The sequence below is a fragment of the Sus scrofa genome, chromosome 7 (genome assembly GCF_000003025.6).
Source record: "Sus scrofa isolate TJ Tabasco breed Duroc chromosome 7, Sscrofa11.1, whole genome shotgun sequence".
Lineage (NCBI taxonomy): Eukaryota > Metazoa > Chordata > Mammalia > Artiodactyla > Suidae > Sus > Sus scrofa.
The window spans coordinates 10,790,946-10,816,426 of record NC_010449.5 but is presented as its reverse complement, the minus strand read 5'-3'; the positions used below and the strand labels follow the sequence as shown (position 1 = coordinate 10,816,426).

The following is a 25,481-nucleotide window of genomic DNA, read 5'->3' as shown; positions in this document are numbered from 1 at the left end:
AATAATAATAATACCAGCCCTCAAGGTTGTTGTGGGCATTAATCGTTGGCCTCAAGGCTACTGTGTGTGCCTTCATCGCGTGAGCACTCCACACCGAGACCAGATGTGACTGTGAATGGGGGGCCTCACTGGTGTCCCCTCATAGTCTGGATCTCCACGGACCGGTGGTGGACCGAGGTCCGAACAAGGTCTTTCTTTGTGCGCAGCCAGCAGACCTGCAGAGATGGAGTTCCATTAAATGATGTGTGCGACAACGCAGAACCCCGGAGCCTACGTCACTGAAGTCACCGCCATGCAGTTAATTTCCTGTTTCTCTTACGGGGTTAATTTCCCTTGCTTTGGGTTGGGCAAAAGTCCGTTTTTGAAAACACCCCTTGTAATGGGTGTTTCAAAACACTTGAGCGTCAGTATGAGCCTATTAAATTCTAACAGCTCTGCTGGCAGGTAAAGCACATTTATAGACTTAAAAAAAAATAACCATGCTGTTTGCCTTTCCGACGGCCGGGGCCAATCTGGAGCAATTTTGTGCTTAAGGTCAAGGAATTTTGAGAGATGGATTTTGTTTCTCCAATTCTCTCTCCTCATATTGTCCTTCTTTGTAGGAGTGTAAATTGCAGGATTGTTTATCCGCCTCTAGCTGAAACAGGTCTTGCCAGAAATCCACTGCTCCTCTTCAGTGGACTCAATCTGTCTATTTTTAAGTTGTTAATACCTTAAAAGGATTTTGCTGTTTCTGGGCTTTTTCTCTTCTAATTTTCCCCAAATATTTGAATGTCCAAGAGATGCTGTTAAAAAAAAAAAAAAATCAACTCTGAGACTCTGAAGGGTGGGATTCTGGCACCATGGAAGGCTATGTGATTGTATAAATAAGTATCCCAGGCCCTGATGTTTCTGCTGAGGGAGAAGAATCTGGAATAGAAGAGACGTTGAAGCCAGGTCTAGCTTTCAGGGAGACAGAAGAAAAGAAGGAGAGGATATATTGAGAATGAAAAGGTGCCTGCGGGAGAAAAGGGAGGGAACAGTGGCCGTCAGCGCGCAGGATCACCCACAGGATTTAGCAGGAAGGTCCTTTGGGGTAAAGAATTTAGGGACCAACACATTCCAGAGCCGGAGGAAGTGGCAGCAATGGTGCGAGAAATGGGAAATGTTGGGACGTTGGGAACTACAAGACTTAAACTGCTTCAACTCGCATGTTGACCTGTGGTTTTGAGCACACGAGGCAGCGAGGAATGGACCACCTCAGTACCCGCTGAAGTTTTCATCATGGGGCTTGTTCATAAAATGACGTCAGAACGTCAGAAAATGTGTTTAGACTGGGTTCTGTTTTACTTTGTGGGAATGCAGTTCAGAGAATCAGTAACTTTTTCATATGGCTAATGTCATTGACTTACAAAGAATTCTTCTCCCAGGCAAACATAAAAAGACATAAAACCCCATAATTAAATGCCTGCTCTGACCGCAAAGTCAGACTGTCTTAAACTATCCCTTTCATGCACATAGAAAGATGCATCCCTCAGCATCCATTGAAAACTTGTAAAGTGGAATCTTCCCTTTATCCTTTCGGGGAATTCTGTCAAACCAGGCTCTGTCTCAGAAGACAGGCGGCAGTGGAAGCAATTTCAAGTCCATTCTTCTTGCTTTGGGGGTGTCCTCTACTGATTTGCAAAGTAGGCTAGTAACCTCTTCTCCTCCCTCAGCCATGCCAGGTGTGTTCAGAACACACTCAACATGGAACATGGCCAGTGTATGTGAATGATGAGGTTGGAGCTGAGGGAGTCTTTCTTGGCTCCATTTCTTGGAGTCAAGCGGCAACCATTGTCACCTTCCTATACATGACTCTGAAGTTTGTAAAGGTTTCAGGTCTGTGAGATGAGATGGAGCTGGTGTAGCTGAATGTGCCCTTCTAGACAGTAGGGGAGCAAGCTCTTGAATTTCTGGCTGCTGCTCAGAAATTGCTGACCCTGTATTCTTCCCAACCCCAACAAGGCCATTCTTTAGTTATCACACATGTCAAGTCTGTTTGTGGTAAACTGGAGAGTGGCCCCCAAAGATAGCTGCATTCTAACCCCCAGAACACCTGGAAGGTGTTTTGAAGATGTGATTCCATTAAGGATCTTGCCATGAGGAGGGTATCCTGGATTGTCTGAGTCCGTCTCCCCAGGATACAGTCATCTTTCGTTATCCGTGGGGGATTGGTTCCAGGACCAGCCTTGGATACCGAAGTCCACAGAGGCTCAGGTCCCTCGGTCGGCCCTCTGTGCCCATGCTTCCACAGCGTGGATTCAGGCCACCTCATATTGCGTAGTCCTGTCGTATTTATGGTGAAAAAACCCATGTACAAGTGGACCCACACAGTTCAAACCTGTGTTGTTCAAGCATCATGGAAATCACAAGAGTCCTTGTAAGAGGGAGGCAGAGAGAGATTTGACTGCAGGAGAGCAGAGGTCAGCGAGAGGGTGGGAGCAAGAGCTGCTGCAAGAGGTGCATGGAGGCCCCCCCCTTTTTTTTCTGTCGCTTTTGCTTCTTCTCAAGTTCCATGTTCACTAAACCACCCGGGTCTGTGTTTCCTTCCTACAAGGTGCATGATCGACTGACAGAATTGCCTCATCTGTGTACTTGACTCAACACCACTTTCCTCTCTTCCCACCCTGGCCAGCAACTTTCTCATCGGGTTAAAGAGGTGCTTTGGACCCCTGCCTCTCAAGACGGTCTTATCCTTCTGTCTTGATAGAGTCCTTCAATTTCAGGTTAGAAGCAGCTTTTGTTAAGCACATCCATGCCAACTCCAGTGAAATAATTAACTCAGCCAGTGTGGAGAGGAGTCACGGGGCCCAGGGGCCCACAGCTGTAACACACACCCCAGGTGACGTGGAGCACGTGGGCTACCCTGTGTTGGCAGGATTGGGAAGTCGATGGGGCTGGCTGGAGGCAAGCAGTGGGGACCTTCATTTTTTGGGAACAAATGTTCTGTGACAGCCACTCTGGTGTCCCTTTCCCTTTGTTCCTGCAGAGGTAGCACCTGTCCTGATCTGCCCCCTCTGGCTTGTGCTGGGCACATCTGGGGTTGGGTTTTGCTAAACCCAGGGCTCATGGGAAACTTGGATGCCCACAGTTCTTGGGCCAAGGCAGCTGAATTGCAATCACCCTTCACTGAGATGCTGGGCTCTCTGGGAAGGGAACAAGCAGTCAGGCGAACCAGAAAGATCCATTTAACCAACGTAGAAGATGGGCATTTTTGATGAGAGCATTAACCTTCTCCAGGCTGGCTGTCATTTCCAAACGACAGCTGCGTGCCTGGCATTTCCAAGAAGTCTTTCATCTCTAAGAGAAGAAGGGGAAGCAGGGGTCGCATCTAATATATTAAAAGCAGAAAGGAAACCTTTAAGCAATTTGGTACCCTTTGGCCTGCGGGTCCCCCCCTGCCCTCCTGCTCCCCCTGAGGTGGTGCATATTTTAAAGCCTAACCTAGGAGATGTTTTGAAAGAACAAGTTAAGAAAACAACAACAACAAAAAAAACCCCCAACAAACAAAAACTAGCTGAGACTTGCCTTTAGAATGTCAGAAAAGGGCTGCCCTGGTGATTTGGCAGGGGATGAATTCTTTGGGGAGTTGGGCCCTGAATCATTTAGGATTCTTTTGGTTGCAAGTGACAGAAAGCCGAGTTTGTATTTCCCTCATTAGGGAAAAAAAAAAGAAAAGAAAAAGACAAAGGTGTGTGTCTCGGGTGGCTGTATGGTCTTGTTACAGACGTGGCCTTTGGTTCAGGTGAAGATGGGCTTCACCATGTCCTTGAGAGTCCAGGGGGTCCCTCTCTCTTCTTTTGGGTGGGCTTAATTGTCATGTACTCTCTTCCTTCCTGCTTGTGTGGATACTGCCAGCACCTGGAAAACACACACTTCTAGGTTCAGATTCAGTCGCTGTGAGAAGCTCCTTCCCTGACCAGCAACATAAAAGTTTGGGAATGGGATCCTCTTGGTCCTCGCGGGCTGATTTGTCATCCCAGAGATAATTGCTGTGAGGGGGCACGGACCCCTGCCCCTCAAACGTTCATGCACGTCTGAATCACCTAGAAATTCTGTTAGATGCTGACTCACAAGGTCTCGGGTGGGAACCTGAAACTCTGCATTTCTAATAAGCTCCCAGGTGGTGCCGAGGCTACAGAGCCAAGGGCCATTCTTGGAGGAGCAAGGGTACAGACTAGGCTTGGGCTTAGTTTAGGTGGTATGCTCCGTCTACATAGCCTGAGAGCTTGTAGACTCAGGTTCAGCTGAGGACAGGGGCTGAGTCCAGTGGAGAAGAGGGAAGAACATTCCCTCAAAGCAAAATGAAACACTGTTGCCTCCTGAAGGACAAGTCAGATGCTGATAGCAAAACAGCACACTTCCACTATGGGCCCCCTGGGTTCTTTGTTAATGGCAACAAAAAATTCAGCCAGTGGTGTTTGGGGATGTCTGAGTCGCTTCTGTGCCTCAGTCGCACCCCGGGAAGCAAAGAAAGAAGAGACCCAGGGCTGGAAGACAGGTGACAAGCACTCTTTTAAAATGTGCCCCCGGTGATCGCCGTCGCTCTTCATTATTAATCGAGGAAGGACTGGCGAGGGCTTGGAGTGGGTAGTGATTTTGTTTAAGCACCAGCCCGGAGAGACCGGGAAAGGAAACCAAAGGAGAAGCATGAATTATAAATACAGATCCTGCCATAGGAAGCGGATGGAGGCCCAGGCGCCTGCAGTGGAGAAGGGGTCTCGGTGCTGCAGGCCCGCAACTGCCAAGTGGAGGTAACATGTGACCCAGGGACCTGCACTCTGTGGTGCACGAATGCTCATTAGGGGACCAGCCTTCATGCTGCTCGTGACAGAGGATCAAATGCCAAGGCAGGAGCCACACGTCTGAGAATCTTTGGAGGAACTTCTGTTTCTTTGGAAAGACATAAAACCTAGAGTTTTGTTTTGTTTTTTTTTTTTTAATGTAATTGCTCTGATTATTATGATAAAGAGGTAGGTGGACCTGGGGTACCATATAATTGGTTGATAAGCTATGATAATGAGAGATTATTCTGGAAAGCATTTATTTAGACGTGGCATTTAAGGGGACTAGTTGCATGATTTAGGTATTTGAATATCACCACGTAATAAATAATAATAATAACCACAATAATCCCAGCTTGATGGGGGCCCTGCTGGTTAGAGAATGTTCTAGCTAGGTTACCAGATGGAGAGCTGTAATTAGGCTCATTCTCTGGTACTTTAAGAAATGAAGGCAGCATCACTTTTAGCCCCTGGTCACCTTTCCCTTCGCTTTATTCCTCGGCATCCCGTCGCCTTCTGGCTGTGCAGGCAGTCCCGCCCGCTCTCAGCCTCCTACCTCCCACAAGCCCATTGTTATCTCTCCCGGAGCCTAAGCTGTGAGCGTTTTGCTGCTGGGAATCCTGGCACTGTGCAAGCTCCTTACACGTCTCTTATCAGGTGAGCCTGCACCATCTCTTAAATCCCTGTGGTAGGAGGATGTCAAGGTGTTAGCTACAGCAGACGCGTTGCCAAGGAGGTTTCTAGTGCTGGAGACGTTTCTGGAGTGAGTCTCCTCTATCCCCAAACATAACCTGGTTTCTTGAGGAGAAAAGTTAGGTCAGAATAACTTTGTCCTTATTTGAATTCAGCCAGTAAGGTGGTTCTAGAAACTTCCTTCTCAGTCCTGAGTGCATGCAGTTCTCTGGGAGGCCAGCACCGGCTACCACCCTCAGGCTGCTGCCGTCTGACCTCCTGTCCCAGAGATGCTTCTTGCTTCTGTTGGCATCTCAGCCATGCCCCACCACCCCCCGTCTATTCTACTACAAATTCTCTTTCCTTATGGATGTTCCTTCCACTCCCTCCTTCCTCTCTCAGCAGATAATGTGAAAGAGTCTAATTCTTGCCCAGAATTACATCCAACAGGAGATACCCAATCAGACCAACTCCCTGGGCTTAATTTGAGGTGACGGGTTGATAACAGGAAACAGCACCGTTGTGTCTCACACTCTGGGGCACTAACTGTAAGGACACCTGGCCCTCAAAAGCTGGGGAGAGAAATGTGTCCCAGGGGCTGAGAAGAGACTTCCTCCCTGCGTGTGGCCCCCTGCACCTGACCTCCACCTAACTCACTCTTTGACAAAAGCTTTTTTTCTCCTTCCCCCCCCCTTTTTTTTTTTGGCTTTTTAGGGCTGCACCTGTGGGAAATTCCCAGGCTAGGGGTCAAATCGGAGCTGTAGCCACCGGCCTACACCACAGCCACAGCAGCACAGGATCCGAGCCGTGTCTGCCACCTAAACCACAGCTCATGGCAACACCAGATCCTTAACCCACTGAGCAAGGCCAGGGGTCGAACCCTCATCCTCATGGTTCCTAGTCAGGTTCATTAACCACTGAGCCACAAAGGGAACTTCTGACAACAGCTTTTAATTGTGAATATCCCCTGTTAGTCCCTAAACTCCCCTAGGCTGGCACTGTGTTTGCCCCTACAGCTGTCCATTTCCAGAGCCAAGGGCAGTGCCTGGCCCAGACAGGTGTTCAAAACCCATGTATTGAATTTGTTTATTTATTTTATTTTTTATTTTTTTGTCTTTTGTCTTTTTAGGGCCACACCCACGGCATATGGAGGTTCCTAGGCTAGGGGTCAAATCGGAGCTATAGCTGCCGGCCTACGCCACAGCCACAGCAATGCCAGATCTGAGCCGTGTCTGCGACCTATACCCCAGCTCACGGCAACGCCAGATCCTTAACCCACTGAGTGAGGCCAGGGATCGAACCCGCAACCTCATAGTTCCCAGTCGGAGTCATTTCCACTGCGCCGTGACGGGAACTCCTGAAATTGTTTATTAATTCATCTTTTCAGGTCGGGTGTACAGAGATGAGGAGAGTAAGCTCCTCTGCTTTTAGAGTGACAATCCTTTATGATAGACTTTGTTGAAAAATGGTGAGCAAGTGTTTAATTGCTCCAGAATCTAGTAAATAAAACTGTTAAAAAGGTACATGTGGGCAGGGGGAGATGGGAGGGTTAACAGAAATATTGAGATAGGGAAGGACCCTAAAATTCTATGTAATTAAAAATTGTATTTCATATTCTTCTTCTCAAGTAAATTTCTTTTCAAAATTTTTTATTATAATTGATTTACAGTGTTTCATCGATTTCTCCTGTACAGCAAAGTGACCCAGTCATACTTATCTATACATTCTTTTTTTCCCCCACATTATCTTCCATCATGTTCCATCACAAGTGATCAGATATAGTTCCTTGGGCTAATCAGCAGGATCTCATGGCTTATCCACTCCACATGCAATAGTTTGCATCTATTAACCCCAAGTTCCCAGTGCATCTGTTTTCTGATTGGTTGTCGTATCTGCACACTGACCAGCCTTCCTGAGAGTTCCAGTTTTCCCGTTTTTTGGCTTACAATTTAGTATTGCCATCTTTTTAATTTAGCCAGTGGGTGTGCAATAACATCGTTTTTGTGGTCTGGATTTGCATTTTCTTGATGTCTTCTGGAGTCAAACACTTTGTATGTGTCTCTTGGCTGTTGGGTGTCTTCTTTTATGATGTGCTCTTTCATGTCTCTGTATGTTACTTTGCATTTTTTTTTTTTTTGCATGTAGCTTTTGTTCATTTTAAAGGGACTTTAGACATTATGACCTTGGCTTTCACTTTAAAAATGTGTCTTTGATCACACCAGAGCCCTTTCTTCAGATGAAATCTTAGCGAGAAGAGTAACATGCAAACTCGGTTAAAGCAGAAATGTTCTCGTAGAAGGAAGAGCCTTTCCCACCCACGACCCCTAATATATTCCAGTGAACCTTAAAACACTACCTTACAGCAAAGACAGTTTTTAAGAACCAGGGTAACAAGTGACCCAATAAAAGTCCTCAGAAATCCTTTACAAAATATTTGCTAACCCTAAACAATAAAGATAGCAGGAGAAATAAGAATATGAAAGGCATTTTCACCACATGAATGGGTTGCAGTGGCCTTTGTGCTGTTAATTTCCATTTATGCTCCCTTGCCCAGTGGGGACTTTGCATCATCTCTTCTCCCCACAATTACAAGATGCTTTCAATTTTATTTGATTCGTTGTGGAACATATGCACACCAAGAGACAGATGTGTGTGTGTGTGTGTGCACGTGTGTGTGCACCCACGGGCACTTATAAACTCCTTTGTTCCAAACGCTCAATACTCTTCCACTTTTACAACTTAGATTCAGTTATTCCCATGTCCTGAATCCAGCCTTGGTCCCATAGAAGCAAAAGTACTTCAGTTCTTCAAATGGAAACATTTTGCGGTCAGCTTTATTTAGCACAGCTGGGTAGGCATTTTCTCTGTCCAATGCCAGAGCCCAACACTCATCACACGGAAGAACGTTTTACTGGTCCCTGATGCGTTCACCTCATCTCCTTGCCTCGCCAGCCCCGAGAGGGCACTCGGGGGCTCCGCTTCCTCCTCCTCCTCTGCCTTTATCTCTCCCAGAGCTTCATGCCCCAACTTCTATTTCTTTGCTGCCATCTGTTTTACCTCCCTTCGCTTTTTCCCAATCCCCAGTTTCCTTTTTTTAAATTATCCCCAACAGGAGGGACTTGCAATCTGTAGATATAAAAATCTAAAAGAAATATGGAAATAAATTTGCATACAGTGGAATTTGGAAAAGTGAAGGAGCTTGAAGGTGGTGGTGGTGGGGATTCTGCCTTCTTTTGAAAAGGGAGCTCTCAGTGGTGGTACCTGGAACGATTTTAGGCAACACACTCAATGACAGGCTCTGTAAAAATCTGAATCATTGACTACTTCCTTTAAGGGTATTAACATATTTGTGCTAAGATAGTATACTTGTTTTCTGCTGGCTAAAGTGTCCTTTTAAATATGTAAGCTTCAGAAATGGCTATGTTTCTCTGGCAGAACTTAGGAGTTAGTGACATTTGGGAAATATTGGCTGGGTCATGCTCAGTAAATCAGAAGAGTGATTTTGTTTGAGGTCTCCCTCCTCCTATCAGATCTAGAGAAGCAGAGCGAGAACACAGCCTATCGAGTCCTGCGTCCCTGTTAGGATCAACAGAACAGTTCAGAGCAGTTTAGGACTGTGGTCTTCAAGGTATGGTCCACACTGGGGGTTCCCACAACACTTTCAGTGTGTCCATGATGTCAGAACTATGGCCATACTACTCCTAAGATGGTATTTGCTCTGTTCAGTGTATGGACATATACACTGTTGATACAAAAGCAGTCGTAGGTAAGATGCTGGTGTCTTCAGACGGTTCAGGCTGTGGCAGCAGGTCACACTGCCCTGGTGGTGGGTGTGTACTTGCCCACGCTGGCAGAAAAAAGAAAAGCCGGTGTCACTCAAAAGGGACCTTGATACACCAGTAATGATTATTCCTTGTGCTAAATCTCGACACTATATATCTCGGTACTATTCTGTGGGACAAAATGGAACGTAAGAATCCAAGGGTTGGCGTTCCTGTTGTGGCTCAGTGGTTAATGAATCCGATTAGGAACCATGAGGTTGCAGGTTTGATCTCTGGCCTCGCCCAGTGGGTTAAGGATCTGGTGTTGCCATGAGCTGTGGTTTAGGTGGCAGACATGGCTCGGATCCCGCGTTGCTGTGGCTCTGGTGTAGGCCGGCGGCTACAGCTCCGATTAGACCCCTAGCCTGGGAACCTCCATATGCAGTGGGTGCAGCCCTAGAAAAGCAAAAAAAAAAAAAAAAAAAAAAAAAAAAGAATCCAAGGGCAAAGGTTGTCTCAAGGAAAAGCACTCATGTTGACTTGAACTGGCCCCTTTTTTTTCATGGAGCACAATTTTTACTTAAAAGAACAACTGACAGACAAACTATGCTTATTTATACTTGGGTGTTAGGCAGATATTTTCTCAATAGCAAATGAAACGGGCTTGTGACTTCAAAGAAACAAATGGTCTGTGTTTATAGCCCATGATAAAGTTTGGTGAAATTTAGATTTCTGGAGAAACATGCATTCGTCACCATGAAGCAACCTGACTAGTTCCCCAAACCTAACGAGTCATGATGAGATTGGTGGTAATATTTGCAAATGTGATTTTTTTTGGCGGGGTGTATCTCAGTGCATCAATATTTTTTCCCAAAGGTCCAGTGCATCATAAATCGTGCATTGGTGAAAGAGCCGTTTTCAGTATAAGATAGACCAGTGGGTTTTAATGTAGCGCATTGTGAAAAGCAGTCACGATAGAGTTTCAGATTTCAGATTCCGTAATGTTGAAGAAACTGCCATTGTCAAGTTTTGGTGTAGCATTGAATAGGAAGATCTACAATTACATAAAAAGGCTATTAAAATACTCCTTTTCACACTGGCATATCTCTGTGACTGTATGAGGCCAGATTTCCTTCATATACTTGCACCAAAACAACGCATTTGTAAAGTATGAGCACAGGGGCAAATAGGAGGCACCAACTGTCTTCTATTAACCAGACATGAAAGAGATTTCTAAAAATGTGCAACATTGTCACTCTGCTTAATTTGGTTTTGTTTTAGAAAAACAGAGTGTTTTTGCTTTTCATGAAATATTTGCTAGCATATAATGGTCTTATTATTTTTAAAAGAGTATATATTTTTTAAAGTTCTCAGTTTTCATTTTTAGCCCAGGGCATTATGAATAGATAGACCTTAAACCAAAGCTCTCGAGACTCTGCAATAATGTTGAAGAGCATAAGGGGGTCTGAGACCAAAAAGCATGAAAACCAGTCTTCTGCAGGGTGGGGCTCTCATCTTCTGTGACCAAAACCTCCCACGTTTCACTGAGTGGCCTTGGGCTGAAGTGATGTGCGTGTGTGTGTGTGTGTGTGTGTGTGTTTGGTGTGTGGTGTGTGTGTGTGTGTGTGTGTGTGTGTGTGATGGGGGTGGGTTCCAGCGTAGGATCTTTGCATCATAAAAGTTTAAGAGAAGGCGTGTGAAGGGGTATAATGACTGCTGTGAAGGGGTCTAAGTCCAGCCTTAGCACATTACAGAGAGATGATTTCTAGTGACTTTGTGAAAATGTAGACAGCTTTGGATGACGCTTGTTTCTGTTGTTGAGACAGAAACACAGAGAGAATACAAATGTCGGTTCAGAAATAAAAAATGTGATGGAAGGTTTGGGTCATCTTCCTCGTCGCAGTGTGTTGCGGTGGGAGCCTCTCAGGGGGTCTCCAGCCGTCCCTACCTCCTGACTGTCACACCATTGTTAGCCTCCTCCTCTTGAGGTTGAGCCGTGCTCAGCACCTTGCCTCTAATCAAGGGATAGGATGTCACCACTGAGGGCGGACACAAAAAGACGGTGACATCAGTCTTGCCCTCTCTTACTGTCACTGGCTGGTTCTAAGGGAAGCCGGCTGCCGTGTTGGGAGCCACCCTATGAGAGACCCATGTGGGAAGGAATTGGTAGGTCCCCAGCGTACTGCCCTGAGAGACTCAGTCCTGTCAACGGTCACGAGTGAACTTAGACATGTATTTTCCTTTTCCAGGGTCCTCAGATCCCTGACTGACACCTTGATTGCTGCGTGGTGAGGGGCAGAGGGACCCAGCGAAGCCATGTCTGGATTTCCGACCTACAGAAACTGTGAGATAATAAGTGCTTGTTGTTTTAAACTGCTCGATCATGGGGTAATTTGTTACACAGCCATGGAGAATACAGGGTAGATAAGCATGTTTGTGCAAAGCTTGCATATAATTTCAAGAGGCGTTGAGAAACCTCCAAAGCCTGTTGATGGATAATGTAGGGACCTCGTTGGAACCCCTGTTTTAGGAAGACATTAAAGGGAAAGACAGTGGAGGAAGAAATAAAATAAGAACAGCAGAGTCCGTGGTGGAAGGGAGATCTGGAGAGTCTGATTAGAGACGGTTGTGTCAGGGAAGTTAAGCAAGAACCGAATGCCTTAATGGGAAGAACATTCACTAACATTTTCCAGGGGGACAGATTCCCGAGGATAGCAGCTAAACTGGCGAGTGACATTTTTCCATCATGATATAAAATTGGCGGGATATGTAACCCAAAGAAGCAGAGACCACTGTTCTGCGCTGAGGTGTATGGGAAGAAAGGTTCAACCCAGCCTGGTTAGGTTGGAAAAGTGTTGGCTAGTGACCGAGGATCCTGGTATCCGGGGCCTGAAGAAAATGTGCAAATTGTGGCAAGGGCTCTAAGTTACCAAAGGTTTTATAATGGCCCACGAAACTTGGAAGTTGGGGGATTGAGTTGGCCTCAGGCCTGGCTGGCTCCAAGGACTCCGATGGTGCCATCATGTCGCTCTCCGTATCTTTTTGGTCGACCTTCAAATGGCCAAGGGTTGGGCGTGGGCTAGGCAGTTCTGCAGAGAGAGCTCCAGGCGTTCTTATCCGCAAAGAGTGGCCCTCAGAGAAAAAGACCGTCTTCTCTCAGTGTCCATGTGAAATCTCGGGAGGGAGTGTGATGGTTGTGCCTGGAAAGCCATTATCTCCCAGGTACCCCGGCACTGCGTGGAGGGGTGGGAGGATAATTACCTAAAGGAAAAGGGGGTGCTCTTGTCAGAAAAGAAGAAACACCGTGGGGCAGATAATGTGACATATGTCTACCGGAGTGAGTGACAATAACCAGAGGCTGGAGGATTGTTTAATATTTAAAGTTATGCCGACATAACGCAATAACCTGAGACTTAACGCAGCTGTGTGGTGTTTGTGTCTCAGCAGTCCCTCATTATAGGAAATTTGGGTTGTGTATTTGAATTGACTTGGAATGATGGCGTCTAATGAATAGAGTTCTGGCAGGGGTGGCCCTGGAGAAGGGGTTTGGGGGATGAAACCATGAATTCAGAGGCTCAGAATCTTAAGGAAAAATGCAGTCCTTTCTCCTTCTTGTGTGTCAGCATCTGTTGTTTTTCTCCTAGAACACAAAGTGCCTGCAGAGCCCATACCCATTTGAATAAAGACCGAACAACCACTGCAGCAAAGGCTTAGCTGCCAGATGCTCTGCATGTGACTTGGTTGAATTTCTACCACTTTCCTAAGTCCCTGGATGAGGCCTTGTTTCATCCGGGGACTCCCACTATTTTTGAAATGAAGAATTTGATTCCAAATGGCAGAGATTTAATTTTTAAACTCATAGAAAGAGACGATGCCAGCTATTCAATTTAGATCTTCTTAGATCGTAAATAAGGACTTGTGATTGACTGAGTCATTTAACTTTTTAAAAAATAGGGTTTTGTTTTTTTTTTAAAGTTCATTTTTTTAAAAAAAAAGTTCCTCTGAGACCAACAGTAATGTAGAAATTGGCAGGAGAGATCTCTCTGGTGGGCCATTTCTCCCCCATCCCACCCCCACCCCAGTTTTGTCACAGTGTGATTTGGTCGGACATGAGAAAATGCTAAATGATAGGTTAAATGATCCATATGTGGCAAGGTAACACATTCCTAACTTCTGTAAAGTTTTTCAAATTGTAACTGCCACCGTCACGACATGTGGATAATATCAGTATTAGTCGTCAATTAAAAAAATTACAAGGTACTGAATTTGCTTACTTTAAGACATGAAAATAGGAGTTCCCATCGTGGCTCAGTAGTAACGAACCCGACCGGTATCCATGAGGACTAGGGTTCAATCCCTGGCCTCGCTCAGTGGGTTAAGGATCCGGTGTTGCTGTGAGCTGTGGTGTAGCCCGGCAGCCGCAGCTCCAGTTGACCCCTAGCAGGTGTGGTGGCCCTAAAGGGCAAAACCAAACCAAACAAAAAGAAATGAAAATATAATTGTTAATCAGAAAGACATGCTCTTGGCTGTAGTCTCCTCCCCTGTGGGAAGGCCAGTCCCCTCGGCCAGTAGCTGCCATTCTACTGCAAGGGCTGTCCCCGGGGCCCTGCCTCTCGCTCGGTGGCTAAGGCACATTCTAGAGACTCACCGTCTCTTTGCCTCTCAGCACTTAAAGCTCAGTGGAAGCCCATGGTGTATCCTGGATCCAAACTCAGGGGATTGAATTGGACTTCCCACTTGATGTGTTTATCTTGAGAATCACATCCGATATTAATATTAATGATATCCCTCGTTTAAGCTTTGCCTTGTCTCCAGTATCTATGTACCATATTCTATAATTGTGTTTTCACCAACAGTCTTTGCAGGCTCGTATTTTATAGCTCGTGAAATCAGTATCTTGGATTCCATCATATCCGTGTTCCATGCCCGGGCTATTTCCATACACAGATATCCCCCAAATTATAAGTGAAAGAGGCCAGATAAGTGAAAGAGAGGTGTTTTTTTTTTTTCTTTTCTTTATTCTTTTTAATAGCCACACTTTTCAAGGCTGGGAAATTACAGGCAGGATTTGCTTTGGCCCTTTTGGACTATTTATTTCCTCTGATTTCTGGAAATTACTGCCTTGGAGATTCTGTATCTTATTGACTTTGGGGAAGGCAGGTAAAGAAGCATTCCCATGTCCCCCAAATAGCCTCTTGGTGACTTTTCTGGCAGTTCATTTTGGCTCAGTAATGATGTATTGAAGCAAATATGTGCCAGCCCAGTGCCAGGCACAGGAGTTGCGGTTGCACTTCCTGCTTCCTAGACCATGACGGTCTATTGAACCAGAATGAAGGGACGAGGTCAAGGGAACTAGCACCTGTTGATTGTCAAACACAGGGAGGAATTCCTCTCCAGCCCTCACCTGTGTCACCTCAGCCCACCTTCAGAACCACACTGACTTCTGTCCTCTGGAAGCTCAGGGACATTAAATATTTGTCCAGGCCACACAACAAATGTGTTGTGAAGTAGAAGTCGAGCAAGATTTGAGTCCATGCGTATTTTTATCCATGCTTATTTTTACTACTTTATATGCTTTCTCCCTCCAGCACTGTTCATTTTGCCCTGTAATTAAGTTCTAGGAATTCCATTTCCATCTCACTACTTAGGTCTAAAACTGACAATGTTAAGAACGGTTGGAAAAACATGCTTTCTTAGAAACTAAAAACTGCTCTATCCTTCTATGTTGTGAATTTCAAATCTCAAGTGAACCTTTTGGGAGTTGAGTTCATTTAAAGCTGACTTTCTATTTCTGAGAAAAAAGAATAGAATGATAGCACACATGTTATGGCTTTTTAGCAAAATGTCTTTTTAAAGGAAATTGTGATGTGATTGAAAGATCTTGGTGGGCAATAAATAGGTTTTTTTTTCAAGGTACCATTTGGAAGCATTCAAGAGTCAGGAATTAAGGACAGAGTTGCTGTAAATATTTTCAATATATTCCACAAATCTCAAATCACATCTGGTTTGCCCAGCATTATCAGCAGAACCTTTCTTTATTCAACTCTGATTCCTCCACTATGATTTTGTCAAATTAAAGGGCTCAATCATATGATTTAGCATTAGCATTAGAGGAACTGTCCCTAAATTGGGGTCGGGCAAGCCGATCTAGTGCAATATTTCGACAAGTTCCTATAAGATACTCTTTGATTCGAATACGGGTTAGTTAGCAATTTGCGTTACTAAACACAAAACTAACATTCATGATTTAAACACACAGGAATAACTGCATGAGTACAAGTATGTAACATGATGGGCCATCGGGCCATTTCATGAAAAATATATTAGCAAGCATTTAGTTTTATTTATTGTTCAGGCCTCGGAGTGCTGGTCTGCCTCTCTGGGTCCAGCCTGCCGCTGGCACATGGCCACAGCTGCCACAGAGTCAGTGAGAAGTGTGTCCAGGCTGCACCATCGCGTCTGTGGTGCATCCTTTAGAAAGATCCTGGTGGTAAGATGTCAGCCTCGCTTTCTAGAAGCCTCGCGCACCCATGCAGCGGCACGGTCTCCCAGCCTCATTCCCACAGACCTACTGCGAGGAGTTCTATCTCTGGGTCTGATTTCAAGGTGAACAGGTTGGAGAATTCAAGGGAAGGCTATAGATTTTTTTTTGCTTCTCACGTTGGTTGATTAGCCCGGTACGTGGTATTTGATTAACGTCCGCGAGCTCTAATTAGCAGTGCCTAACAGGGTCTCCATACCCTCAGATATTGATTCCTGCCTCCAGAAAAACTAATCTAATTGTGCTCCTTATCATTAGCGAATGGGTGGTGTACTGACATGATATTTTTTATTGGGAGGGCTCCTTCATCATGACCGCTTTGGAATGGGCTGGAGGGGGACACGGAACTAAGGTGTCAGGAAAAACGTCACATTTGATCACCCTGAGACTGTTTTGATCCCCAGAGGAGGGAAAGCCATAACTATTCCAGGAGAAATTTTCTTTTTAACTTTCCCCAAAGAGGAAAATTGGCATAAGACTCAAATGTGTCATTTGGACCACAGCGGGTAGAAGAAAAGCAAAGACTTTGCGGGCATCTCTTTGTTTCTGGGCCTACTTGTCTGCTGATCTGTGCCTGCCTTCCTGCCACTCTTGAAATGACGGCACAGGACTACAGTAATTAAGGCACCTCCATGGCTGCCTTTGCTGATCCCTAGTTTTCAGGGATCGTAATGAAAAGACATACCCCCCCCAAAGGAAATGATGTTAATAATATTGGCTTGGCGCTCGAAACACACACAAACCATCGCTCAGCTTACACGGGTTTTCTTCTCTTCTGCAGAAATTGCAAACTCCTCTTTTTCAGCGGTACTTTTACATCAAGAACACCATCTAATAAGGAGAGTCTCCTTTGTTCCTCTAAACATAGCACTGGTCTTTTTTTTTTTCCTTTCTGAAAATATTGAAATCTACAGTCAGACCATTTGGAGATTTTCTCTGGAAGAGCCCAGAGGGGCCATAACTCGAGCCACAGTGGAATAATCCTCTGATCTCTGTGTCTGCTTAGTGCCACCCTGGAGCGAGTATTACCCGCTGCTGCTTTTGTGCCATCGTTCTTAGTAGCATCTATTCCTATGAGAGCACTTATCACACTGTATTGCAATTATTTGTTTATCGTCTGTCTCTCCTGCTAGGCTGAAAAGTCCTGGAGGGCAGAGGATCTATCTGATTCATTGGTGCAAAAACTCAATGTCCTAGGTGCTTGTCACCAAGTGGTGAGGTCACCTTTCTATTATTACTGTAGATTACAGTGGGTTGAAGTCCTGTCTCATTGGTGGCAGCCTTGTCCCCGTCCCCCCTTCTGAGGTCCCTGGCCTCCCCAGTGCTCTCGGAGCATCTCAAGGTATCCCATGCCCATGGCACTCAGTTGAAATGAGGCTGTGATGCTGCGTCTGTCTCCCCTTGATCAAGATCTTGCCTGAGTTCTCGCTGTCATCTCCCAATAGGTCAGGACCACTCCCTCCTCTTGGGACTGTGCTGCTGCTACTCTTCTGGAATGTGGGGAGGTGCAGTGGCAAGGCTTTCCTTCCTCTCAGTGGAGGCTATTTTGGCAGAAATGAGAGGGAGAGTGGTATAAAATGGAAATAAATTTGGAGAATCAGGTGGGACTGGCTAATGAAGAGGCTTGTAGACATGGAACTGGGTTCTGTTTTTAGTGCAATACGGTGGGAGATATTACTAAAAGAGGGTCTTAATAGGATAACTTTGATGTAGAAGATTATTCTGACTGATGAAAGGCTAGTGGAGTAGTTCAGCAGTACATTAAGCAGAGACACCAGTAGGGAGCCATTGCAAAGACCTTGTAGGATGCTGGTAGAGGTGGAGATGGAGGGGGTGGGTATGCAACCTTTTGATCGGTTATGGATGCAGAATAGTTCAGTTTGACGCCCACTTTCACTCAAGCTAATGAGTGGGTAGAGGCATCATTTCCTTAGAAGGGAGACATTGGCAAAAGGCATGGGTTTGGGGCCAAATCAAGTGTTCTTTGTAGACTTTCAATTTGAGATGTCTATTGGGTATCCAGGTGGCCATATCGAGAAGGTGGTGGATGTGCACATTTTGAGTTTTAGAACAGGATAAGGGCTAGAGATATGACTTCAGGAGACATCGAAATGTAGATGGTGGTTCAAGACCCAATACTGGATGAGATTGCAGAGAGAGAGGGTGCAGCTCTAGAAGGGAAAAATCTGCAACCAAGTCCTGATGTAATTGGACTTGGGAGGAGGAGGACAGCCAGAAGGACGTTTGAACAAGGCCAACTAGTGACACGAGAGGAGAACCAAAAAAGAGGGGCATTGTCGAAGCCAAGCGAGGAAAGAACTTCAAGAGGGAGGAAGTCCTCAAGTGGCATATGGGAGCCTTAAATAAGAAGACAGAGGAATGTGTGTCGTGTTCCTCTTCAGCCTGGCTTGGCGCTGCATCCCAAGCTGTCACTTGATGTTCTGAGGCAGTGGGAAGAGACCCAACAGGGCTGGCGCATTGGAACACAGTCTTCTCACACTGCTGAGTCTCCCAAGGTGTGTTTTATTTGGACTTAAATAATGCAGTGTGCAGGACACCCACATCCTGGTACAGCCTGAATCACAAAGAGTCCTTTTCACAATCCTCCTCCTTTTATCCTCATGTTAGGATCGTGCCTGAATGTCCTTCTCGTCTGGGGAAACAAAGATTCCCTGGCACAGGGACACCAGATCCACACAGAGAAAAGGCATCCTCCTGCCACTCAATTTTGAAAAAAAATGAAAAGAACGACCACAAAAGAAAAAAAAAAAAATCAACAAAAGCTTTGGCTCAACCAGAGGTAAAAATTTACAATTAGAGATAGCTTTTGTTCTCCTTCTGAAACATGGTATTACTGTCATTTCACAGCTTTAGTGCTGCATAATGGATGGGTGTTTGCTTTGCCTTCGGGTAATTAAAGAGTCCACCCAGGTTGTTTGTTCCAAACATGGGAACAATTGGACCCAAAGGTGACTGAATTCAGGTCTCTAACTCTTTTGCTGAGTTTCAAAATGACAGTTTTTGCAGCTTCAAGCCAAGTTATTTCCTCGGGGTCTGCGATAGCGCCTGGAGTCTATTATGTGAGCAGTTGCTATTTGTTGCATGAATGAATGAGCGAGGAGGCCAAATGATAAAGTGGGGAAAACACTTGATTTAATTAGAAGATGTGGCTCCATGGGAAGGTCATTTATACTCTCTGCACCTGAACTTCCCCGGAGTTTTAAAGTGATGTGTTGAAAAAGCACGGTTCAAGGGGCAAACATAAGTAAAACAAATTCTGTTAATTTCTCACATCTCTCAGATGAAGTGAAAGGAGCTCCAATACACTGTCCATAAAAAAAATTAACCCAGCCCTCTTCTCTCACAGCCACCGCTGCTCCACCGTCTCCCTTTCCTTAACATCTTCCTCTTCAAGGACATCCATCTCTCCCATCCTCCAGTAGCCACTGAGACCGTCTTTCACCCCATCTTGCCTGTCCCCAGCACTGCAGCTTGCACCTCCTTCCAGAAAGGCTGCTACATCTTTAGGAAGGGAAGGGAAGGAGGACTTGGTTTTGTACGCAGAAGATGACTTTGGGTGGTCTAGAACGAGGTGTGTCCTAGAGGATTTGCACATTCATGGTTTTTGTACCATCACATATGCAGAACGAGAATAAGGTCCGCTCTCCAGAGAAGATTAAATAAGCACATGTAGCTGTAAACTGCCCACAGATAGATGGTGTCTGGTGGACTCTGCTGCAGCAGCCTTATTTAGTACCTTAAGCACAACTTCTTTGGGCTTATTCTCACAAAAGATAAGGTGTGTCTTTATAATAAACATGCATCTGCTGTCCTTTTAAAAAATAAGTTCCTTAACAAATAACAAGCAAATTGCTGCCCTTAAAAAAGCAGCCAATATAAGAAACATCTAGAGGTGGCTTTAGATACATTGTTATGAAGTTTTTTAGTGACAGCTGTGTACACAGCACAGTTTAGAATAGTGAATATCTGCACATTTATCAGCCATTTACAAATAATTTTAGTTACCATGTGAATTTGTTGTGTATACACAGTACCTTCAATGAGCTACTGGTTTAAAGGGAGAGATTCAAGAACCATTTCTGGAGTTCCCATCGTGGTGCAGTGGTTAACGAATCTGACTGGGAACCATGAGGTTGCAGGTTTGTTCCCTGCCCTTGCTCAGTGGGTTAATGATCCGGCGTTGCCGTGAGCTGTGGTGTAGGTTGCAGACGTGGCTCGGATCCCGCGTTGCTGTGGCTCTGGCGTAGGCTGGAGACTACAGCTCTGATTTGACCCCTAGCCTGGGAACCTCCATATGCTGTGGGAGCGGCCCAAGAAATAGCAAAAAGACCAAAAAAAAGAAAAAAAAAAAAAAAAGAAGAACTATTGCTTAAGTAGAACTTCTGTGATAAAAGTCTGAAAATGATATTTTTTTCTATTCAAAGTGAGTGAGAGTCAGGTTTCTGGGGGGGGTTGTTTGATTTATTTTGTTTTGTTTTGCTAAAAAGCTAAAAAGGGCTGTACTTGCTGCATATGGAAGTTCCCAGGCTAGGGGTCGAATCGGAGCTACAGCTGCTGGCCTACACCACAGCCATAGCAATGTGGGATCTAAGCCATGTCTGCGACCTACAGCATAGCTCAGGTAACACCAGACCCTTAACCCACTGAGCGAAACCAGGGATCAAACCGGCTTCCTCATGGATCCTAGTCGGGTTTGTTAACTGCTGAGCCACTAAGAGAACTCCCAATAGACATTTGTTAACCCACAGTTTCTCTGGATCAGGTATATGTGAGTGAATAAGCTGCGTGGTTCTGGCCTGGAGTCTCTTACGAGGTTGCAGTCATGTTATCAGCTGGGGTTCCTATCATCTGAAGGCTTGACTGGGGCTGGATGGTCTGCTGACTCTCATTTGGCTGTTAGCCTCAGTTTCTTACAGTAGGAACTGTCCAAGGACTGCTTCAGTGTCCTGACCTGGCAGTGCTGGTTTTCCCCAGAGAGGGTGGTCAGAGAGAGAGGAAAAAGCCACCCTGCCTTTTCTGTCCTGAGGTCGGGGATCATACACGGCTACTTCTTTCACGTGCTATGGATGAGAAGTCAGTTGCTAAGTACAGCGTACTCTTAAGGGAAGGAGAATTAGACTCAACTTTTTGAAGGGAAGAGTGTCAAAAAAATTTGTGGATGTCTTTTAAAACCAACACAAATTCCTTGGACTAAGTTGCATTTTTTGTGCTTTATATTCCAAACAAAATGTGAGTTTTCACAATAGGGGTAGGTAGCTACTTACATTATGGGCGTCTCAGAACACAGTACATATATCTCTTTGTTGGTTCTGGAGAAATTGAGTTCCGGGGCTTAAGTAGCTTCTTCTTCCAGGTATAGGAAAGTTCAGTGTCTAAATCTAGATTTGGGTCCAGATTTTCTGATACATAATTACATGCGTGGTCAGATCACATTCCAATAATGAGAGCAAAACCAGGGCTCTTTGGCTATCCTGTAATTTACTTTTCCAGCTTTTGGCTACTTATGTAATCTCAAACATCTGGATTTAAACTGGAAACATTTCATCAAAAATCCAGATGTTTCCAAATATAGTTTTTTTTAAAAAAGGAAAAGCTACCCAAACCCCTTGGTGAATGAGTAATTCTGTGTGTTGCATGGCTATCTTGTTAAAGACTTAACTCCCCTCCCCAGTGCATATCATTCTAGGCAGAAAGTTTCTTATATAGTCAAGTGTTAAATCGGAAATCTGGACTGAGGCCAAAGAAATCACAGACCTAGGACAGGAGAGCGAGGTGTGCGACAGGGCACCGAGATACAAGCGAGGGAGGAAATATCCAGAAACTTATTGCACAGCTTCTGTGCCCTTCTCCCAGAATTCGCTCACCCAGGTTGTGATTCAGTCAGGGGGAACCTTATAAGGAAGACTATAGAATAAGGCAAAACCCTCAAATCGAGGAAGAGCTTCCATGGGACCACTCAGGGCTGATAAGTGCCCTCTGCATGCAGAGGTCATGTGGTACCTGTCTCCCAACCATAAGTCTTTACCTAAGAGAACGAGAGAAGTCGTGGAGATCTCCTGAAGTTTCATCCAGGAAGGGTGAAATCATTATCCCTCAGAACAGATTTAAAGGGATAGTAGAAAATAAAAAAAAAGAATTAACCACCCCTCCTGCATAAGGCTCCGTTAAAGTATGCCGCAGGCATTTCCTGCCTTTTAACCAATGCGTGGTGAGTTATTCGGAAAGAGTTAAGTGAGTTTCAGTGTTATCTTAGTTGGTGCAGTGATGAAAGCCCCTTGGACTTGTGTACCACAGTGTCTTCAGAGAAATCAATACCATGACGTCTTCAAGGTTTATAGTGATGTATGGCGGTATTTGCTCCAAACTCATAATTCTTTTATGTTTGTTTCTAATTTCCCTGCGATCTCCTTTGGTTCCTGTGTTGTCAGTTGTCACTTCTCACTGCTTTCTGTATGCTTCTCTGTATAATCCCGTCTCGTCTTTTAACTGCTAGTTGGTGGTGCTCACCCAGGTTCTTCATAGGGAAAGTGGCTGGAGAACTGACTAATGGGTAACTTAAGGGAGTTCTGATTCAGCTTATACATTAGGTAAACAGCAGAAGCAGGTACATGCTAGCTGTTCACTGATACTAAATATTTGTTGAATAAATGTGCCTTTATCTTCAGTAGGCTTTTCCTCCACATATATTTCATTAACTCATTGATTTAGCAAGTGTATACTGAGTGCCTACTATGTGCCAGAGGCTGAGCTTGTTATCATTTAACACTGCATCGATTGTGTTAGTCAATTTCTTCGATCCGCATTCCTGCATTCATTGCTCAACATTGTGCTCTGTAACTTGGACCAAGAAATGGATTTTCCACGTCTTTTCGGAATGGCACATCTCATATGCCACCTAAACAGATGAAGAGGCAATGGATTTAGCAGATGGGGAATGAATTTTAATCCCGCAAATGGCAGAGAATTTGCTGTGTGGTCTGTTGGTAATAAAACTAAAGGCTTTAATATGATGTTTTAATTCTCCTGATTGCTTTAATAACTATCTCTGTACTTTCACAACAACCTTCTGAATAAGGTAAGACCCCTAGTCTGAACTCTGTCAGACGTGAGGTTGGATGTCCTAATGGCCCAAAGGTAGGGACTGAGTCAGGGCTAGAGCCCGTGTTTATTCTTTGAAATCAAGTCTTTTCCCTCTTCAATCAGGGCTCCAGGGTCCATTTCTCTGCAGTTGAATGTCAGACTGTATAGTATTGGGCTGATCTTGATTCAATGCAGATTAAGTGTTTGGAGATGTGATTGGACATCCGTGTAGCAAAATGTTTCCCAAGAGCTTGAAAGGTATCAGCGAAGCATCTATTTTGGAGTCTATCTGTATTTCTGACCTCCTGCTCTCCTTAGTAAATGAGTTGAGATGCCAGAAATGGAACTGCCATTCAAGAGTGGTTTTCATGAATTGAGCCCCTGGTACAGGGCTCCCAGGAGCAAACCTCTGCGCTTTATATGCCTAGAAGCTGAGGGAAGGCCCTGATGCCAAAGGCTAGGTGCTTTGGGAGGAGTTTGTCCACACCACTGGGTCCTTGCAGACGCCTCTGCTGAGGCGACAGGGAAGGGCTGAACCTGGTGTGTCCTAAGCCCCACAGTGCGGATACCCCAGCTCCCAAGACAGAACGAAGCCACAGGGAAAAGAGAATTTTCAAAATAAACTGTAGCCCATCCAGACAATGGGATTATCCAGCTCGAAAAAGGAACAAGCCATCAACCCCACGAAAAGTCAGGAAAGAAACGTCAGCGCCTGTTGCTAAGTGTAAGAAGCGCATCTGAAAGGGGTTCCATACTGCATGATTCCAACCATGTCACGTTCTCGAAAAGGCAAAACGCAGAGACCAGTACAAAGATCAGCGGTTGTCGGAGGCTGAGGGGGAGGGAGAAATGGACAAGCAGAGCCCGGACAGTTTTCAGGGCAGTGAGAACACTCCGTGATGTGGTAGTGGTAGGTGTGTGGCATCATGCTTTGTCCAAACCCATGGACCCGGACGCCAAGAGTGAGCTGTAAACCGTGAGCATGTGGACCACGGTGACACGGATGTGTCAGGGCAGCTTCATCAGGTGTGACAAACGTACCGCCCAGGTGGGGGATGTTGAAAATGGGGGTGGCTATGCAGGTGTAGGGGCAGGGTGTAGAAGGGAAACCCCTATACCCTCCTCTCCCTTTTCCTGTGAACCTAAAACTGCTCTAAAAATGCAGTCTCTTAAGGAGAGAGAGAGGGAGCTTGCCTGCCCTGAGGGCGCTCCACACGTCCAGGAGCTTGGGTTCTGCCTGGGGAGTTGTCGGGTGCCCCTTTCCGGTCAGCACAGGGAAGTCGGTGACAGGCCAGCCACCGAGACCGAAACGCATTGAGGGTTTGCAGCCAATGCCAGCGTCTCCCTCACTGCACATATCGCGTTGGGACAGTGGTTTGAGCAAGTGTTTCCTCACGTCATCGTGGCCTTTCTCTCTAATGAGTCTCTTTCTCCCAGATCTAAATAAAAAAGACGCTAAAAATATGACACACACGGCAAATGGGTCACCCACATCTGGGCTTTTCATTTGAAAAGGGGCGGTGGGGGTGGGAGGACAGTTAAGCCAGACGCGGCTGGCTTTTCTTATCAAAGGAGTTGGGGGGGGGGAGCGCAGAGATGCGGGGGCGAGACGGAAGCATCCACCGTTGCTGCTGAACGACAGACGCATCCATGGGGACTAATTACTGTGACGATCCCAGGCGTCACCGACTCAAAGCCGGAGTGCTCCTCTCGATGCCAAGTTCTCACATTTGGGCACCTGGATAGCACCTATGAAGTTGGCCTGTACCAAAGAAACCGTGTGCAGATGGATATTTGCATGTGAAAACTGTGTAATTGCGCGCGTGTGTGAGCAGAAGCTTCTGTGCACAATTATCAGCCTCTCCTTGACATGTTGGGAGCAATTTCTGGTCCTGGGGAAAACTGGCTCACAGTGTGCCAGGGCAGATCTGAGTCTTGTGCCTGTGTGAGCTGTGCCCAGGTTTCAGAGAAGCAACTCTGATGTGTCATTGTGCACATGTTGACCATTGGTGACAGGCTGGCGCTGTGCCATAGCAAGGAATGCTCACACGGTGCCATCAAGTGGACCTAGATCACCAAATCCAGTTCCACCACGGCACCCGCCAGGACAGAGCGGCGGGAGAGGGTACCGTTTGTTTGAGGAGCTACTGGGCACTGGATACGCTGGAGCAGCGGGTCCGTGTGGTCTTGTTGCAGAATTGTGTTATTCTCTTGGGAGACTGAGACTTGGGGTGTGGGATCCAAGCTGTGACAGGGCAGGATTTGAGTCAGGACTGTCCTCTTGAACTGTCCCATGCTCTGCCATCTCCCAAGGGTGCCGGTGAGCCCTTGGTAAAAGAAGATGGGACCCGAAGGACAAAGATGTCCATCAGGTCATCATTCTCTGAGAAGCGTTTCCGTCTTCTGTCTGTGAGTCACCCCGGGTCCTGGGAGAAGAGCTCCGGAGCCCAGTGTCAGAGGCACGTGCTCAGTTTCCGAAGCCCGTGCTCCTGTGCTCAGCACAGAGCATCGCAAAGGTCACGAGGTGCCACGTGGGCCTGTCAGTCTCCCACCTCGCGTCTGACTGTGCCCTGGGCCGACCCCTTTGCCTCCTGTGCTTCC

General features: G+C 45.9%; 1 long non-coding RNA gene across 1 annotated transcript in view; it reads left to right on the top strand.

Moving 5' to 3' along the window:
* Nucleotides 1–19,986, top strand: part of LOC106504325 — a 109,091-nt gene extending 89,105 nt beyond the window's left edge. Inside the window, exon 3 of the long non-coding RNA XR_002346314.1 lies at nt 11,488–19,986. This is a non-coding gene — a long non-coding RNA (uncharacterized LOC106504325). The remainder of the gene's footprint in view (nt 1–11,487) is intronic.